Source organism: Pantherophis guttatus, chromosome 8 (assembly GCF_059756535.1).
Source record: "Pantherophis guttatus breed Tessera chromosome 8, ASM5975653v1, whole genome shotgun sequence".
Lineage (NCBI taxonomy): Eukaryota > Metazoa > Chordata > Lepidosauria > Squamata > Colubridae > Pantherophis > Pantherophis guttatus.
The window spans coordinates 23,438,487-23,459,343 of NC_142070.1; the positions used below are offsets into that span (position 1 = coordinate 23,438,487).

The window sequence follows — 20,857 nt, forward strand, 5'->3', positions numbered from 1 at the left end:
CGGTTCTCTGTGCTTATGCAAATATTCCCTCCTTCGTAATTGTATATTGTTCTGATTCCAATTTAACATATTTAAATATTTCTGATTCATAATACTTCAATTAGAAAAAAAAAGTATTTGCATGAGAATATATAAACATAAGCATGTGCTTTTTTTCTTTTCATTGTATAAACTGGATAATTTCTAAGTACTGTATTTTTCAGAGTATAAAACGCACTGGAATATAAGATGCACCTTAGTTTTTGGGGAGGAAAATAATAAAAAAGCTGATTGGCGGGTGGATCGGCCTCCTGGAATATCCCTAATCAGCTGTTCCCAAAGATGAATTTTAGCAACAGGTTCGTTGGTCTGTACCTTGCTTTTTTTTCTGCCTCTGAAAGCCTCTGAAACAGAGCTTCAGAAAAAAGGCTCTTTTTTTGAAGCTCTGCTTGGAGGCTTTTTTTTAAAGCTTCTTTCAGAGGCTTTTATTCTGAAGGACTATCTGTACTCTGTTTGATCTTCTTTCTTTGGTATTGTATATAAATTAACCTCTTCCGATCTGTTGGTTATTGTGTCATTCTCCAGATTTGTTAGCATAGGTTTGTTAAAACCTTTACTGATTCTTCTTTTGTTGCTTGCCATATTATTTTAGATAAAAGCCTTTCAGAGGCTTTTTTTCTGAAGCTTCTTTCAGAGGCTTCTTTCAGCCTCTGAAATCTCCATTTGCGAGGCTGGGCGGGACTACATTCAGAGCAGGGGTGGGTTCTAAATTTTTTTACTACCGGTTCTGTGGGTGTGGGTTATTTTGTGGGCATGGCTTGGAGGTCATGTGACTGGGTGGGCGTGGCTAGCTGGTCATGTGACTGGATGACCATGGCTATGTGTATAGGGACTACTCAGAGGGCTGAAAAAAGTCATTTCTGACAGGTCCTTGCACTTTTGACTGGTCCTCACTTATGACCATCCTCACATTTATGCCCGTGCAGCATTCTTAACAACCATGTCACTCATTTCACAACTGCTTCTGTTCACCATGGTGATAAGATAGGGCAAGAAACGTAAAATGTGATGACAGTCGTAAGTTTGAGGACTGGTCAAAAGTGCGAGGACCAGTCAAAAATAACTTTTTCAGCCCTCTGAGTAGTCCATATGCACAAAAGGACTAACCAGAGGGCTGAAAAAAGTCATTTCTGACAGGTCCTCGCACTTTTGACTGGTCCTCACACTTATGACCATCCTCATATTTATGCCCATGCAGCATTCTTAACAATCATGTCACTCATTTCACAACTGCTTCTCTTCACCATGATGACAAGATAGGGCAAAAATGTAAAATGTGAGGACAGTCGTAAATTCGAGGACTGGTCAAAAGTGCCAGTCAAAAATAACTTTTTCAGCCCTCTAAGTAGTCCATATGCATAAAAGGATACAGCAATAGAGAGGGATGAAGGAAGGGAAGAGAAATTAGAGTAGGAATGAGGGTAAGAGAGGGAGGAAGAGAGGAGGAGAAGGAGAAAGGAAGAGGAAGTAGGGAGGAGAAGAAGAAGGGGGAATAGAAAGTAAGAAGGAAAGAAAAGAGAGAGGTGGTAGGTTTGAGGAGAAAGACTGTTGTACAATAAAAAAGATGAAAGGGAAGAAAGCCAACCCCAAACAAATATAAAGATATTAAGATAAAGAATGAATTGTTAAACTTTAAAGAATAAAAGAGAACAAATATGAATAAATAGCAATAATTAGAAACACACATACAAACATACAATGTATTTTCTTTGAACAGAGTATTTGGCTGGTTCACAAATTTAAACAGTGTTTAGTCATTTCAATTAAATTTACAATTTCTATATTTCCTTTTTGCCATATTTATTCCTCAGCTATTTTTTTAAAAAAACAATATTACCCTTCATCCTCATCTCTAATCTTAATCAAATTCAATTTTTCCCTTCTATTCTATATTATACCCCTTCCCATTGTCATCTATTTTTATATCCATCCTCACATTGGTTAATTATGTAATTATGTAATACAGTTGTTTAATACAAATTCAACATTTTAATATAAATCAATTAGTTATATAACTATCTTTTTTGTATATTAATCAATATGAACATGAATATTCCAATTATTTCCATGCAATCCAATTTCTTACAAATCAATTAATTATATTTACCAATAATAATAAACCAAATAATTTCCCCCATATATTCCTCCAAACCACAACTTAACCATTTCTGCTTTCAACACAATATACAATTAATAGTATCTCAATTATTACAATTCCCTAGTTAAATAGAGCTTTTTTTCTTTTGTGTTTTAAAATCTTGAACTCTCCTCTTTTGCCCTAAATTTCCCATTGTTTGCAGTTTTGCACCTACCTTTTTTGGTGAGGAAAAAGAAAAAGAAATCTCTCTGTCTCATTTTGTCATGTTGCAGCAAAGACCCTGCTTTACTTTCAGTTTCGTTTTTTCAGCATAGCTAGGGGGAAAAAAATCTGCTTCAGCACTCTGCACAGAGCCCTGCGCAAAACAGTTGAGAGCAAATCAGCTGAGAGTCCAGAGGCAGATCTAATCAACTTGTGCTAATTAACCTAGCTGAAGGTGTAAGGGGCTGTTTTTTCTATTTTTGCAGGCACTGGTCTACTCATTTGTTTTCTTTTAACACTGATCAGCTGTAGGGCGGCCCTTTGAAGCCCCGCGGCAAGTGTTTAAACATGTTTTTTCCCTCTAGCCATCAGCTGGGACTCAGGAGGCACCAATAGATTGGGAGTGGGTGGGGTAAGCGACCAGCGACCGGGCCAGGAACCAGTTTGGGGGCATGGCCAGCCAATCGTATTACCAGTTCTCCGAACTATTAATTTTTTTTACTACCGGTTCTTGCAATCTGGTGCGAACTGGGAGCAACCCATCACTGATTCAGAGTATAAAACACACCCAGATTTTCACCCTCTTTTTTGGGGGAAAAAGGTGCGTCTTATACTCTGAAAAATATAGTATGTACTAATTTTTTGAGGAAAAAAGTGTTGGGGCATTCACAACTTCTGCAGACAAGTTGTTCCACTTATTAATTGTTCTAACTGTCAGGAAATTTCTCCTTAGTTCTAAATTGCTTCTCTCCTTGATTAGTTTCCACCCATTGCTTCTTGTTCTACCCTCAGGTGCTTTGAAGAATAGTTTGACTCCCTCTTCTTTGTGGCAACCCCTGAGATATTGGAACACTGCTATCATGTCTCCCCTAGTCCTTCTCTTCATTAAACTAGACATACCCAGTTCCTGCAACTGTTCTTCATATGTTTTAGCCTCCAGTCTCCTAATCATCTTTGTTGCTCTTCTCTGCACTCTTTCTAGAGTCTCAACATCTTTTTTACATTGTGGTGACCAAACATGGATGCAGTATTCCAAGTGTGGCCTTACCAAGACATTATAAAGTTGTATTAACACTTCATGTGATCTTGATTCTATCCCTCTGTTTATGCAGCCCAGAACTGTGTTGGCTTTTTTGGCAGCTGCTGCACACTGCTGGCTCATATCTAAATGGTTGTCCACTAGGACTCCAAGATCCCTCTCATGGTTACTACTATTGGGCAAGATGTACAAGAAACAATTCTTCTTTGTAAAGCCAAAGAAATTATTGAAATGAGCTCACACAAACTCATGTGTTGTTAAACTCCATTTAAGGGCAAATGGCCTAAAACCTTTTCCTGCATTTCTTGGTTGTTGAGCTACAGAGAGCAACACCATAGCTTCCCCCCCCGCCAACTCCCAAGCAATGACAATGCCTGTCTTACTCAGAACTTGGCAAGAAATGGATATTTAAATGGTGTAAAGTAATGCAGCATATATTTCCTTTGGTTTCATTTACAGTTGGCTGCATGCATTATTAGGATTGCATGCCACAATTATGTGGTCAGTATGATACGCAATGTTTCCACTACAACAGACATCGTGATACTATCCAGGTACATTGGCTCTGAGGTTGCGGGTAAGTCTGCTAACCCTCGGCCTGTTAATCTTTTCAAAGATTTCTGCAGCATGTCAAATGTGAAATGCCATTGCAGCCATGACAGATCAAACTTCTTACACACAGTCCTTGGAGTTATTTTCCTTCTTTGTTACTAGGATATTATTTACATTAAAAAAAAGTTTCATGTAGGTTGTAGCTTTGGGACATTGGAAAAACCTCTTAGCATCACTCAGCACACATAACTAAACCATCTGTTATGAAGCTTCAGATAATTGAATCTAATGAATTATCTATGGATTTAAGCCATTCCCGGTTAATTAAAATTACCACTTTTCCAAATCTATTCTTCACCCCCTACCCATTCGAATTGTTCTCTTTCAACCACTGTTTAGAAAAACTGCTGGCTTGTTTCAGCTCTGAAATTAATTACTAAAGATTCATTATCCCTAGTTACTTTAACTAACCAATACATCCACAGTAAAATGTAAATTAACCTCATATTTTTCCGAGTGGATTAAGATGTGCAGTAAAAATGAAGTAAATGTCTCTCCGTCTTTCCCCTATCTATAACACATATGTTTTAATTAGGCTCTGTTCACATCATTTTGCTGAAATAAAAAGAATAATCACAATCCATCTCTGCCTTAGGGAAGCAGAACAAGAGCTATTAACTGGATGTGGAATTAAGAAGATCAGATGCATACTAATAGCCGAAAAATGCAACATTACAAAGGCTGGCGATGAAGTCAATGTTGGATTTGAGGAGCTATCACAGAATCCACTTCAAAGAAAAATGAAACAGATTTCAGCCCAGCTTTTCCTAACTTGGCCTGGCCTTCCAAAGTACTTGGAGGACACTAAGCACTGGAAAGCTATTCTGGCCGACATTGATTAAACAATGAAATACAGGATGCACACATAATTTAATTACACAGAACCCAGAAGGTAAGTACAAAAAAATCTTGCAGCCCACTGTTTTATAACCCTTTAAAATTGGTAGGCTTCTGTAAGATGGTACATAGGAAGAAAATGACAAAATATGCATGATGCAAATGCAAACAACTTGGTTATCTAGTCACACTAGATGCTGTTTTAGGACCTCTTTCCAGAGCACGATACCATAGTCTCTTGAGATTGAAGGATGCCAATGAATGGTTATCTGAATTTTAATCTGTGCAAGCATGAAAGGTCAGGTTCTACACTACGTTCCAGCATCACACAGTTCATCACTGTTTCATCAATGTGGTTTATATTGGATATGGTGGTGTCAAATCAGAAGAATCCTTAAAACTATAATTGGCAACAAGTGAACTTTAATAATTACTAACTAGGTCATGTGCCTCCAAATTAGGCAGGGTTTGGTCACCATTCCCTAAATTCATCCACATGCAAACTGCACATAGGTGTTGTGGCTCCGTTACCTGAGCCTGTGTCATTGGCAGGAGAGGACTCCGAGAGTGAAGGAGAGGATTTGGCAAGGCCTCCCTCTCCAGGACCCTCCTCTCTGGCAATGCCTTCGGTGTCCACCAAAGGGCAACAGATAGGACCCAGGCCAAGCACGTCCACGCAGCCACAGGTGGACAGTGATGAGGGAAATGTGTCTTGGCTGGATCCTCGACAGCGTCACAGAGATAAGCGCGCGCAACAGAAGAAAAGGCGTGCCAGAGATTAAGCTGAGTCACTGGACCACACCCCACAAGATATAAAAGGGGGTGAGCTGGCCATTCAGCCTCTGTGACGGACAAAACTAACTACTATCGAGTCACATTGCATCTTTGGAAACAATATTATCGGCCTTGGATTTTACAAACTGGACAATTCTTGACTGTGTGTATTTTGTTTTTTGAGTAAAGTTCTTGGCAAGCAGCTACTTCTTATCGGAAGAATTGGTTGTCTGCCAGTTTATTTAACCCCCGGCTGTCTGTTTGTGTGCGTGTGTGAGACGGGGACAGAACAATAGGAAAGGTTTGTATCAGGGGTGAAATCCAGCAGGTTCTGACAGGTTCTGGAGAACCGGTAGCAGAAATTTTGAGTAGTTCGGAGAACTGGCAAATACCACCTCTGGCTGGCGCCAGAGTGGGGAGGGAATGGGGATTTTGCAGTATCCTTCCCCTGCCAGAGCCACCAAGCCATGCCCACCAAGCCACACCCACAGAACTGGTAGTAAAAAAATTTGGATTTCACCACTGGATTGTATGTTACTACTAATTCATGCAAGGGCCAATCCTGATTGGAGAAAACTTTTATCAAGCTTTGCATTGTTTATATTATTATAACATTTACAATCAATCCTTTGCTGCTATTTTAAGTTTATGCACTTTATAGAAGCTTGCAATCAATCCTTTGCTGCTATTTTAAGCTTATGCATTTTATAGAATCATGGAAATCATTCATCATCCTTGGAATGCATTGATCAGTTATGCTTATTATTCAGGTTGTACATTACATTGAGTTTCCTAATAGATTTGTTGTGAATGGCTATATTTATTTTAACCTTCTGCTCCTAGTTATTAATGTTATGCCAGCATAGTTAGCATTATTAGAGGATGACTGTCATATTTTAAACACAAGGTTAATGGAAGAATAAATACTTCTTCATCATTGTTTGGGTAAATACCGGTAGTTTTGATAATATTTATAAACTTTGAGAGTAATAGATTGCCAGATATAGTTCCAGCTTTTGTCTCTGTATCCAGTTAGAAATTATTAGTTCGATAGGCTTATTACGGAGAACAGAATTTTAATCTAATAGTATAGAATAATGGAAGTTCACAAATGTATTTTTTTGGTTTATCCATAGAAAACTGTCCATTGTATGTGAAGAGTCACAATTATTGCAAAGAATCATCACTATAATCATGACATAGTAAACTTATTATAGCAATGCCTTTTCACAAATCCAGGGATATATTCTGGAATATATCTCTTGAGTCTGAAAAAAAATCTGATCTATTCAAATGTGAATCAGGCTTTCCAAAATTTAGAGGTCTTATAATAATTGCCAAAAAAGGAATATCATTGTTAAAACGAGAATAAGACAGATGGGTTTTCCACATGCTTGTGTGTGTTTGTGTGTGTGTGTGTGTGTGTATGTGTGTGTTTGTGTTTATTCATTCAGGACCAGAACTTATATTGGGTATAAACTTTGGAAACTATGTATATAGGGGTTCCTACATTTCTTCTCTGTCACCTAGCGGTTGTCTGAAATTTTCACAGTCTAGATCAGTAGCACCCTTAAAGTAGAAAGATAATTTTAGATTTGTTAAGGAATTCGCAGAGTAACCCTTGAATAGCAAGGGTGTACACATGAAAGCGATTGAGAGTAGGTACGAATAAACACAGTCAACACACAGATACACTGAGTTGTGTTTACTTTCAGGAAATAGTCTTTCTTTCTGTTTACTTTCAATAAACAGTCCAGGTTATATACATATAAAGCAGGAGATAGCAAAATGACAATCCAGGGATAACCCGATAACAAAGTCTTCTTACCAGTTGTCATAGTCATTCACAATAAACAGTTCTTCTGGATTTGCAAACAGTAGCATACAGAGATATCAGAGAGCAAGAACAGCAAAGAGAAACAAACCATGTTTCTACCTCCCGCTTAAGGAGATTGGCTACAGAGCTAACCAATCAGGACACAGTATTATGTAATACAGCAGTCTTAAAGCTATATTGATGGTTTATATATTGCCAACCCAACAAGGTAGGTAATACTCATTTCCTAACAAGATTTGCTGAGAAGACAGACGAGGCATCAGAGGAGATTTTTTTTCTATAAAAGCTGACTTCTGGGAGAATTGTCTTAAATTCAGGATTGTTTTCGTTTTGAATAAGTATAAGCACACCATGTACCCATCTGCAGCATCAAGATGTCCTACAGCCTCAAACTGTTTTAATAAAAATCCGTATCCCTCTATGGAGAAATGCTTTATTTTTATTTGCTAATTGAAAGGCTTATGCTTTAAGAATAATCTCCTAGATGATAATGCAGCTGACTAGGCCAGTGGCCTAGTTTTGTTACGCTTTATGGTACATTGGGTCCAAGGTAGTTGTAACTGCCTTGGTTACAGTTGCTGTGGAAAAGAATCTTTACACTGACAAAACTAAGTAGAACACTCAGCAGGTATGAATTGGAAATGAGAAATCTCTAGCCAATTAACAAGGAACTTAGTAGACAATCGCTGAGTAACAGCTGGTAAACAATAGGCACATAGTAAAGGGTAGTTGAGAAATTAGTAGCTCAAACTCTGTCCCTCACAAATGTCCCATTAATCTCTAAACTTTTCTTTTGGAGGGAAAAAAAATGAATACTATGGAAGGAACTGGGATGCCTTTTAACATTCTTTAAGTAGGACTAATATGCAGTTGTCATATTCAGATAGTCCTCAACTTACAACAGTTCATTTAGTGACTGTTCAAAGTTACAGTGGCACGGAAAAATGTGACTTATGACCATTTTTCACAGTTACGAACTTTGCAGCATCCCCATGATCATGTGATCAAAATTCAGATGCTTGGCAACTGGGTCATACTTATGACTGCTGCTGTGTCCCAAGGTCATATGATCACCTTTTGCAACCTTCTGATAAGTAAAGTCAATGGGGAAGCCAGATTCACTTAGCAACCAGGTTACTAAGAAAAACCAGAAAGTCCAGTTGCCTCTTGAAAAAAGCACCTTTGGGACAACCATGACCTGGATGACTGAGAATCTCCATAGACAACCAGGTGACTAACTTATCAACTGTAATGATTCACTTAGCAACTGTGGCAAGAAAGGTCATAAAATGGGGCAAAACAAATGTCTCACTTAACAACAGAAATTTTGGGTTCAACTGTGGTCATAAATCGAAGACTGCCTGTAACAGACCCTGAATGGTAGTCCTGCCAACATAAAAAAATGAATTTATTAACTGACTTAGTAGCAGTGGTGGGTTGCCCTAGGTTCGGACCGGTTCTCAAGAACCAGTAGTAAAACTGGCAGGAGGCCCCGCCCACTGCGCCAGAAGTTGTCATCAACGATCTGCGCAAGGCGTGTGTGCTTGCTTCGCATGTGCACATGCGCGATCCCGTTGCAAACTGGTAGTAAAGGTAAATAGAACCCACCCCTGGTTAGTAGGTGGATGGATAATTTGTGTTGTGCAAACACAGTTATGAAGTAGGCTTCTGTGGAACTTAAAGGACTGAGGCTCAAAGCAAACAAGATTCCAGTGAGAGAGAAGAATTACCCAGAAGGAGAATTTTTGGCTAGAAAATTAGTGGTAGTGAAGAAGTTTCAAACAGAGAACAGTCTATTTGTAAGGACCTAAAAACTTAAGGTCAAACAAGGCCAAGTGTCAAAGTTTAAAAAAAAACAAAAACAAAATTGGAGCAAAGGATAAGATAAATGATATTGGGAAGGTGTATCCACCATTTTTTCTTTAAGAAATGAAACTGGTTTAAAATTAATTCAAGATTAGCATATTTGTTTGATGTAAGTGGTAGAAAAAAGTGCAGGTTGCGTTTGTTTCAATTCCGGACAGGGAAGCCTATGTTTAAGAAACAATAAATGCCTTGTGTTTGTGCATATAATTATGAAATTCCAACACTCACTGTGTATGTTTTTAAAAATCTGTAATTGTAACCAGGACATAAATAACTCCTGCTTATTTAGGGAGTAGAGGTTAAATTCTAAATTCAATTTTTTTCAATGGACCTTCAAAAATTGGTTTTCGGATTTTTAAAGAAGAAAATATGTACTTTAATTACCTTGGTAGTTGTCTCATTAATCCTTTTTTTCCAAATGGCAAATTTCTAATAAATCAAGATTAATATTCCTACAAATTCCATTATACTGAATAGCTTAAGAAGCTAATTGGTTAAATCTCTAAAATGTTTGCTATATGGAGATGCGAAGCATAACAACATGGAGACAGGTGTATCTTTGCTTTGACTTATTCCAAAGTGTCATTATGAACTTTTATAGGCTTTATTATTAGCTACATCTGAATTATTCAGAATTCTAATGGAAGTTAAAATTCAGTTATGCCTTGAAATGAGTTTTTCAGGCAAAAAAACCAGCAACCGTTATATAACTGAGCATTGGACTTGAACTGGAAACTCATTGAGTGATCATCATAAAATCTCCATCTCTTAGCTTTATCTACTTTGCAAAGTTATGATTATTTAAAAAAACACACCATGTAATCCTCACTTATGCCACAGGAGTTCTTTCAACTTTCTCATGTTTGACATTTCTGTGCACTCAAAATACTGTAAGGCTTTCAACCACCCCCTTTTTTTCCTTTGAAGAAGACATTACAGAATCCAAAATAATTATTGGTTTTGGTAACTGGATGGCTTGATTAACTGCATTTTAAGACATGTTTATTCTTTCTACTCCTTTTCCTGTTTCATGCATTATGTATTCTTGTGGTATTATTTCCCTGTGATGTTCTGCTGAAAGGATACCATGGAATCTAGCTGAATGCCGTCAAACTCATTTTCTCCCCAGACGTGCATGGGGTCTGACAAACAATTTTGGTTTGGGGAAAGGATTTCGGCATGCCTTGAATTTCTCCCACCACATGCACAGGTGGCCAACACATTGGATGAAAAGTGTCCAGCCACAAGACTGGGTTCAATTAGGAATCTCAGAAAGCCAATAGGCTCATGCCATAGATCAAGTCACTAAGTAGGCTACTTGCCAGGGCAAGCTGAGAAGTGCTTGATGCAAAACCTGTTATTCCTGGAAAGCCATTATTACACATCTCTATACCACTGAAGGCCTGGTGGAGAGGTGGGCCTTTTCTGAGGAAAGGAAACACAGACCTCACATGTGGAATGGGGCGCTTTTAAATGTATGGTGTTATATGTTGGATTGGCGCTTTTCATTTGGGGCAATAACTTTATTTAAATGTTTTGGCTGGCCTACATAGTCTCATTTACTGAGCTTTGATGGGGAAAAAAACTAGTGAAGAAAAAAATATGAGAAGAAATTGGTAAGGAACAGATAAAATAAAACTTCTGCCTTTGGTCTCTGCAAGAAGCAATGTATTATTTTCCAATAGATAAATACATAAAGAGAGAGAGAGGGAGGGAGGGAGGGAGGGAGGGAGGGAGAGAGAGAGAGAGAGAGAGAGAGAGAGAGAGAGAGAGAGAGAATACAAGAATATAAAATATCTAGAAAATCTAGAAAGCTGAAAAATCCATTTTGGCATTCAATGGTGTGTTTTATGTTTTCTGTGGATTGTTCAGGGGGGTTCCTGAAAAAGGTGACATCAAATACATTCAGATCTTGCAAATTAAACAACAGACAGAAACATGCAGGCTATGACAATTATTTGAAGCATAAAATAAGGTTCTTAAAAAAAAAACTAAGTACAGCAATCCTAAAAGTGAAGTCCAATGGAATTTAATTTTATTATAAACTAACTGAATATCCATGCTCAGCTATGAAACTATGTGATTGGGCTTGATAAATCGACACAGCTTGAAAATTAATGAGTAGTTACGATCGGCCTCTCCTCTCCCCTTCTCTCCCTCAGCCTTGCCCCACAGAAATGTCTCTTATCCTATCTCCCTTTTCTCCTATCCTATCCCCTTCTCTCCCTCAGGCTTGCCCCACAGAAACGTCTCTTATCCTATCCCCTTGTCTCCCTCAGGCCTGTGCCACAGAAGCCTCTCCTCTCCTATCCCATTCTGTCCCTTAGGCTTGCCCCACAGAAGCCTACGAGCACCTAGAAACCAAGAGGAACATACGTGCCAAATTTCAAGTTTGTAGGCTTTATGGTTCTGGAAATTTTGTGATTGCGGCGTGAGTGGTTTTCACTTTTATATATATAGATCGAGACTAGCAAGACTGTCTACTTTATTTTTTTCCATGCAGGACAAACAAATAAAAATATCATTTTTTCCCCTTTATAATGTTAATGTCATGTAACTTTTAAAAGTAATTTGCCTTTATTGTTCTTTTTAAATGTGTCACCTTGTTTAGTAAGGCCTTTCTTCCATTCTGTTGGCTTGCAAACAATAGTGAAATGTGTTGATTTGCTGCCATCTTAGGAGGACTTTCATTGAAGCTGGAAACCACTGTTGTTTCACAGATTCATCACGGCTGTTCATTGTACAGCACAAGTCTCCATGCAAACATTTCTACCTTTTTGTTTCAGATTTAAATTGGGACATTGATTTTCTAGAACAGATTTATTTTATTTATTAAATTCCAGCATTAAATGTACAATAATGAAAAAGACTGTTGGTTAGAACACGGATGTGGCGAATTTAAGTTTTCACTGTGTTTAACTCTATAGATTAATGACTCTCATACTGAGAATTCTGCTCATTTATATTTACTCATAGATGTTCATACACATTACACCATTGAGAAATGGGTGGCATACAACTTTGATAATTATTATCTCCATATACTTTGTGGGTCTATTGTATATAAAGTTTAAATTATATGACATGCATCCAGTGATGAAATCCAATTTTTTTTACTACCAGTTCTGTGGGCGTGGCTTGGTGGATGTGGTGTGGCTTGGTGGGCATGGCATGGTAGGCGTGGCAGGGGAAGGATATTGCAAAATCTCCATTCCCACCCCACTCTGGGGCCAGCCAGAGGTAGTATTTGCCGGTTCTCCGAACTATTCAACTATCCCAACTATTCAACTATTCACTACCGGTTCTCTGAACTGCTCAAATTTTCCACTACTAATTCTCCAGAACCTGTCAGAACCTGCTGGATTTCAACCCCTGCATGCATCTAAAAATTGCATATATAAATTCCTTATATGAGTCTTCTATATTACTTCTATGGTATGTTATATACTACCATCAGATTGTAATTATTTCAATACAATTATTTAAAATAATTGTGGCCCCCACGGAAAGGGCTCGCAACTTGGGCGTCCTCCTGGATTCACGGCTGTCTCTAGAAGAGCACTTGACGGCCGTGACCGGGAGGATTTTTCATCAGGTTCGCCTGATTTGCCAGTTGCATCCCTTTCTAGATCGGGACTCCCTACACACGGTCAATCATGCCCTCATCACCTCTGGTCTGGACTATTGTAACGCTCTCTACATGGGGCTCCCCTTGAGGTGCACTCGGAGGCTCCAACTGGCGCAGAGTGCGGCCGCGCGGGTGGTTATGGGAGCAACGTGGAGCTCCCATGTAACACCTCTCCTGCGCGAGCTGCACTGGCTCCCGGTGGTCTTCCGAGTGCGCTTCAAGGTTCTGGTTACCACCTTTAAAGCGCTCCATGGCTTAGGACCTGGTTATTTACGGGACCGCCTGCTACCACCAATAGCCTCCCACCGACCAGTACGCTCCCATAGAGAGGGGGTCCTCCGGGTGCCGTCGGCCAAACAATGTCGACTGGCGGCCCCCAGGGGGAGAGCCTTCTCTGTGGGGGCACCTACAGTCTGGAACGAGCTCCCCCCGGAGATACGGAGGATCCCGGATCTGCGCACCTTCCGCCGCGCGCTTAAAATGTTTTTATTCCATCAAGCTGGCCTGGCCTAAATCTTCTCCTTTTTAAAATTTTAAAATTTAAATTTTAAATACTAATTTTAATTTGTTTAATTATGGGATATTTTTAAAATTGAGCCAAATTGTTTAATCTGTTTTAATTTATTTTAAATTTTGTATTCTTGTGTTTTATCCTTTGGCTGTTCACCGCCCTGAGTCCTTCGGGAGAAGGGCGGTATAGAAATCTAATAAAATAAAATAAAATAAAATTAAAATAAAATAAAATAAATAAAATATAAGAAGTTCTGAGTGAGGAATTATATAAACCTGTGCTCAAAATTTCTAGTATTTCTCCAGATATTTCAATTGCTACTTTGCAGATGAATTTCTGGACCATGGTAGTAGGTCTTGAAAGTCCATAAGGTCTGACATGTTGATAACAGTATTTGCTATTAGCATGTACAATAATAGAATAATCTTATACCTGTACTTCTTTCATGACAAGCATCAAGACATCTATATGAAAAAGACTGGGCTGATGTTGCATCAAGGTGCCTATACACCATCAATCTTAGATTGGTGATGAAGCTGGAAGTATCAGGATATCCTTTGTTTTTATTATTATTTATTTATTTATTTGTCAACAAGTACAAGGAAACAAGTAACAGTATAGACATAGACATGGACACATGAAAAAAATTGGCACGAATAAAAGGATATAAATAGGCAAAACATAACCATAAACACATAGAATGATTACATATAAATGGGGACAGTAGGCCAGGAATGGTAGGCACGCTGGTGCACTTATGCACACCCCCTTAGGGACCTCTTAAGAAACATGAAAGGCCCATGGTAGACAGTTTAAGGTAAAAGGTATGGGGATTAGTGAGACTAACAACAGGATCAGGTAGAGTGTTCCAGACATTTACTACTCTATTGCAGAAGTCATATTTCCTACAATCAAGATTAGAGCAAATTACATTGAGTTTGAATCTACTGATAGCCCTTGTGTTATTATAATAATAATAATAATTATTATTAATAATAATAATTAATAATTATGGTTGAAATTAAGGTACTCATTTATACTTCTGAAGTTTATGATGTGATGAATCAGTTCTCTGAATCACAATGATACCATTTTAGCAATCTAACCAAAGTACTGAAGATATGTTATAGAACACCGGTGTCAAACTCGATCGCATCACGTCGTTGTGATGTATTGTGACCTTTTTTGCTTTAGCGGAACAGGGGTGGGTGTGGCCTGCATGTGATGCATGCGGCCTGCAGGCTGCCAGTTTGACCGGCCTGTTATAGAATAAAAATAGGCCAGCATCTGTTCAGCTTGATCTGCAAGTAGTGTGTAGTTGTGTCCCTTCTAAAGAGAAATGCAAGAATTAAACATATTATAGCAACAAGAAAATAAGCTTACATTTTGAGGTCTTCTATGCAAATCTCATATGAAAAGGCCCCAGAACACATGGTTATTATCTATCCAATTTATATAACTTTTGTTGCACTAACAGGAAAAATACAATATAAAGAAAGCAAATCCTTTTCCCCTCCATGTAAACATCTTCACACTATCCTGTTACATTACTTACAAGAATGTTATTACATGACTATCAATGATTTCCCCTTTGTTTCCTAAGGTAAACCACACAGCTGCCTTAGCAATTTTAAAAACTCTTGGGAGCTATTTTGATGAGTCCTTTTAGAAAAAAATGTATATGACTAGCCTGTCAGCGGCTGGAAATTTGCATCTTTAATGCTAATGTCAATAAAGAAATCTGATGTATTCCAGCTAGAAATCTGAACCATATTTATTAGTATATAATTGTCTTTTGGATACAGATATCTTTTCAGGAGATACAACACTGCCTTATGTCCAGCAGTCCTATAACTTTCACACTTAGTGTTATTATGGGACACATTCATCAAGCATTTTTCTACTTAAAGGCAAACAGTCAAGGAGAAAATGTCTAATGCTATATATTATTGATATAATGTAATTGGCTTACATGAGCAGCATGATGGCCTAGAAGTGGAGCTGTCACCTCACAATCAGGAGGTTGTGAGTTCAATCCTAGGTAGCGGCAGGTATTTTTCTCTCTGGATGCAATGACTTTGGTCTGCTGAGAACTGTGTAGGCATCAGGAAGGGCATCTGGCCAATAAAGTAAACACTCTTATATAACTTTTATTGTTTTATCAGTGCATATAATAAAAAGAAAAAGAAAAATTAAAGGAAGAAAAAAGAAAGATGGAAAGAAATATGAGATACAAAGGGAGAAAGAAAAAGGTGTTGACTTCTGACTCTTTTTACCCCAGTATAAGATAACAGCATTACAACCTCCACTTTTTATTTTTACACCTTAGTATATAACTAGCCATTTCTATAACAACAAATCTATCTAATCAGCAAAACCATTTTTTTCATCCCAAGCACAAAATCCATTCAGTCGCCTGATTCCACTCCGATGCAAGGGATTAAGGGAAAGGTTCCCCCGCACATGCGTGCTAGTCGTTTCTGGCTCTAGGGGCAGTGCTCATCTCTGTTTCTAAGCCAAAGAGCCAGTGCTGTCCGAAGAAGTCTCCGTGGTCATGTGACCAGCATGACTAAACAGTGAAGGCGCACAGAGTACGGATCCTTCTGTTTACAGGATCATTAAAATAGCTTCTTCTCTGATAATATTGTACTACTAACTAGAGCATACAAAACATTTGCTAGACTAGTTCTTGAATACAGCTCATCTGTTTAGAACCTGCACTGCATATCGGACATAAATACAATCGAGAGAGTCCAGAGATATTTAACGAGAAGAGTCCTCCGTTCCTCTAACCGCACTAAAATACCTTATGCCACCAGATTCCAAATTTTGGGCATAGACAACTTAGATCTACGCCGGCTTCAGTCTAACCTAAGCATAGTACATAAAATTATCTGCCACAATGTCCTTCCTGTCAATGACTACTTCAGCTTCAACCACAACAATACACGAGAAAATAATAGATACAAACGCAAGGTAAACCACTCCAAATTCGATTTCAGAAAATATGACTTCAGTAACAGAGTGGTCAATGCCTGGAATGCACTACCTGGCTCTGTAGTTTCTTCCCCAAACCCCCAAAACTTTAACCTTAAACTGTCTATTGTTAACCTGCCCCCATCCCTAAGAGGTCTGTAAGGGGCGTGCATAAGTGCACTAGCGTGCCTACCGTCCCTGTCCTAATATTTCTTTTTACTTACTCTTTTCATGTATTCAAATTATGTTTATACTTTTACCTTTATCTTATATATGCTTGACAAATAAACTTATGACTTATGACTAAAGAAAGATGTTACATGGAACCTACATATACAGAGATGCTTCTAGGGGCTGTAATGGCTGTTGACAACATCTACCATAGTGACCTCAGGAGAAAGTATTTTATCCAATTTTCAGTGAGATCTTGCCTTTTCATTTCATCCCCACATTTTCTCACTTTCTAGCAAAGGACCTCTTCCAGGAGCTGTGGAAAATAAGATACAAGTGATATTTTGCTTTATATAGCTATGACTAATCCTAGAGTTATTCATGATACTCATGCCTTATAAGGCTTTGAAGGAGCGTAGAGTTCATACCATTAATCTTAACTCCAACGTCTGCAGTATTTTACAAAGAAAATCCAAAATACTAACACTCCAAGGAAAATATAATATGCAGAACAATTCTAATCCATTTTAATAACTCCCTATTATTGACCAGAATATCCAATATGCATTTTTGTAACTTTTCTGTTAGCAAAGATAGAAAAAAGTATTAATGATTTGTGCAGAAAAGGTCAAAACTGTGACTGATCGCTGGTTGTTGTTTTGGTTTTTTTTTAACTTTCTATTGATATCATTTTCAGTACTGAATAAAACAAAATTATTACAAGGTTTTCTGACACTTTCTAAGATTTGGGTGCTTGACATCTGTTTTAGTTACTTGATGGAATGTTGGTTTAGTAGACTAAGAAAAAATTAGAAAGCAAGAGAGAGAATTTTTTGAAGAATATATTGGTTACTGGAAGAGTAGACATACTTGCTTATGGGAGTAGGAAATATGATGATGTGATTTCCAGACAAATAGGTTCATCAGCCACAGGTGAGGGCTGGGTTTTGAAAAATGAGAATGGACTTCTGAGACTGTACAACATTTTCTGCTCACATGTGTGTTACAGGGGGGAAATTGTTCTTCGCTGGACAGGTTACTTACCAGATGTGCCTTAGTACATCATCTGTACTACTGAGAAACCAAAATACATCTGGTGATTAAAACATCTTTATATAGTTGCATGATTTATTCAGAAAGTATGTTTGCAGCTTTAGAAAGCTGGAGAATTCAATAACTCTGCTAGAATTTCAGTCGTGATAACATACATAATTGAACGTTAGACAAAAGTGCTATATTTGCTATAGAAATAGTTTTGAGGTCATTACATAGAGCATAACTTTCTATTTACATTTTGCTGTTTAGGTATTTTCCTTACAGTCAGGGGATTTAAATAAACCTGCAACCTCTGTGGATTATAGTTATGCACTGTTTTATACATACTGGAGAATTATAAGCCTGCAGGCTGAGATAACTGCACAATAAACATATATTTTATGAAATAATAACTTTAACACATGTTAGTCTGAGAAAAAGAGAAAAATCTTGAGTTTGAGAGAGAAATTCTGTTTTTCCATATAGCTTTCACCTTAGACAACTTCCCATATGAATTACAAAATTGATTTATTATTTCTGAAAGTTGAAAGAGGAAAAAAATAACTCAGATCTTTTAGAAGTGTCCTTGGTATAGCTTTTTTCCACATAACTGACCAAAGATCTGGGCACTTATAGGAATAAATTGAAACTACCTACAGTATATCAGACCAAATCCCTTATACTATAACTCTTTCTCATTCCAAACTCATCTTTGACAGTGCTTAGTACAAAAATTCTGTCTCTTATATAACCAACTCAATTTTCTATCAAGGGGGACTTCTGTGGCTATTATTTTTGTAGAAATTGGTGATAAGTGGACCGTGCATAGTTTCAGGTTTGAAATACAAACATTTATTCAGACAGGCTCAGATGTGCTACTGGCAATTACTAGGGATACCTTTAAATAATAATATCTTTTCTGAGTTCACCTGGCTGCTATCTGCAGCTGAAACATGATATCTGGTTTTAAAAAAACACCCTCAAATTTGTTTGAGCTGTTTGAACAGGGGCATATCTTGCCCTTTCAAACTGGGTCTTTGCAATAAACAGTAAACAGATACGCCCCTGTTTATTATTGTTTTTAAATTGTTGTTTAATCTCCCAAGTGTAAACATTCCTTTTGCATAAAAACACCAAAGTCCAATCTTTTCACTAGGAAAACTATACTGTGAATTAGTCATGAAGATCTGACACATCCTGTAGTAATATTTAAAGGAAACTTATGCATATGTTGATCATCCCACTGAAGGACGTAAAAAGTTTAAAATGGAATTTCATCCATTTCAAATGAAAGTGCATGACAGCTATGAATTTCTGAATCTTACCTTTGACTCTGTCCAGGGTTCAGTCTAGTAATCTGAAAATCAATCTGGAGCTCAGTAGGCTGTTTTCCAGTTGCTGACTTGCTATTGAAACCGATTCTTAAAAATTTGGATAGGAAAAAAAAAACATTAAAATCTTAGTACTTGGATTTATTTTACCTTCAATTTTGATATCTTTCAAAAAGGAGCGATGAACCTAGTAACAGTCGCTCTTAATTTACAATGAGAAGTTTATTTATTTAATATTATTAGAAATCTACTCATGTCCTTACCATTTCCAACTGTGAGGGTCATTATCAGTTACTGGTTATGATGAAAGGAAATACTTCACCTCAGCTGTGGAACATCTAGCATCTGTTACACTTTAGCTATTATCTTTGGCCAGAGAGTTATAACTGATCTCACAATTGAGACAGGAAACATGCAATAGAAACACATTAACCCTGCCACAGCCATTTCTGGTACCTTGTCTTTATACACACCATGGTATATAAATTATACCATAAATTGAGTCCCAATCTTGATTTGGTGATCCTGAGCAAAGTCTGATTTTTCCATGGCTTTATTCAATATGGAGAGCCAATTTGCTTTGAACTTAGACAACACATCTAATCTGATTTATCTAACACATCTAGATAAAATTTCAAGGAATATAAATATGCTTAACAGTGTGTGTGTGTGAGAGAGAGAGAGAGAGAGAGAAAGAGAGAGAGAGAGAGAGAGAGAGACAGAGACAGAGACAGAGAGCGAGAGAGAGAGAGAACCCGGGAGCATAGTGAAAAGGGGGATCAACCTAGAATTTTATTTTATTCATTAAATTTGTTTGCTACTCATCTTGTCTAAATCTAAATTGAAACTTGTCTAAATCTAAGCAGGTGCCAACCTTCAGTTAAAAAGATTCCTGTGAATTGGCTTTTAGCAGTAAATCAGTTTAATTAAACTGTCACATGTAGACTTGGTCTTTTCTGCCTTACGGAGAAAGAAGTCATTATTCTAAGTCATCACAATTGGAGAAAGTATTTAAGATAGTTGTGGAACAAAAGTTGAAGGACCTAATCTATACTTCCTTAGAAATTCTCAAACCAATATGCAGGTAATATATAAGGTGATATATAATGTGACATTAAACTCATATTGAAACATGCTAACTCAGAATTCGTCCACTCTACTATCCCATTGAAAGACTGTATGACTGAACAGCCCTGTAAATGTGAAGTTAAGGCTGCCAATTTAAAAGATAATCCTAATCTATTCTGTTCTCCTCATGTTGGAATGTTGTTTACATGTTGGGTAAATTTCTAAATCATTAAGGAAGCTCTGGAGAATTGTAATAGCCATTTTTTCTCCTCCAACATGCCCTCCATTCATGTAATATTTAGACAAGCATGACAGATACATTACAGATTAATTTTGAAAAACAGCTAGCAAAAATGAAAAAAATGCAATTTATCATTCTATTCTGTGGAATTAGTTACCATAGAATTGAAAACAATGAGTGTAGGATCAGGACAATTTAACAGATAGTAATTATATATTAAAATTAACAATATGGATTTATAATAAATAAATATTATATAAATATTATATAAAATTGATCCAATATTTGATATACATATACATCTTCTTATGAAGATCCCAAATAATTACAAGTGTTTAACAAACTAAATTACTAATGCTGATAAAACCATTTTCATTTCTCTCTGAGAATAGATTTTTTGAGGTAACTTAAATATGAAGTCAAAGATGAATAATTTAGTTGGCAACTAGGCATATTATGCAAAGCTTTGTATAACGTTAGTGCTTAAAATTGTGTAGTATGTGTGTGTATCAATGTACAATGTATCAAGGTAGAATGCAACCTATAAAGTGGCGAAGAGTTTTATATACAGAAAAACCTGAGTATAAAACATA

The 20,857-nt window shown here is 37.3% G+C and overlaps 1 long non-coding RNA gene across 1 annotated transcript; it reads right to left on the bottom strand.

The window, feature by feature from the left end:
• Positions 1-14,490: 14,490 nt before the first annotated feature.
• Positions 14,491-19,315, bottom strand: LOC148112564 (uncharacterized). The gene is made up of 5 exons (XR_015729285.1): positions 19,219-19,315; positions 18,950-19,045; positions 16,750-16,905; positions 15,415-15,559; positions 14,491-14,771 (listed from the first exon to the last, which is right to left on the bottom strand). It is a non-coding gene; the product is annotated as an uncharacterized LOC148112564 (long non-coding RNA).
• Between the last annotated feature and the right edge of the window lie 1,542 nt (positions 19,316-20,857).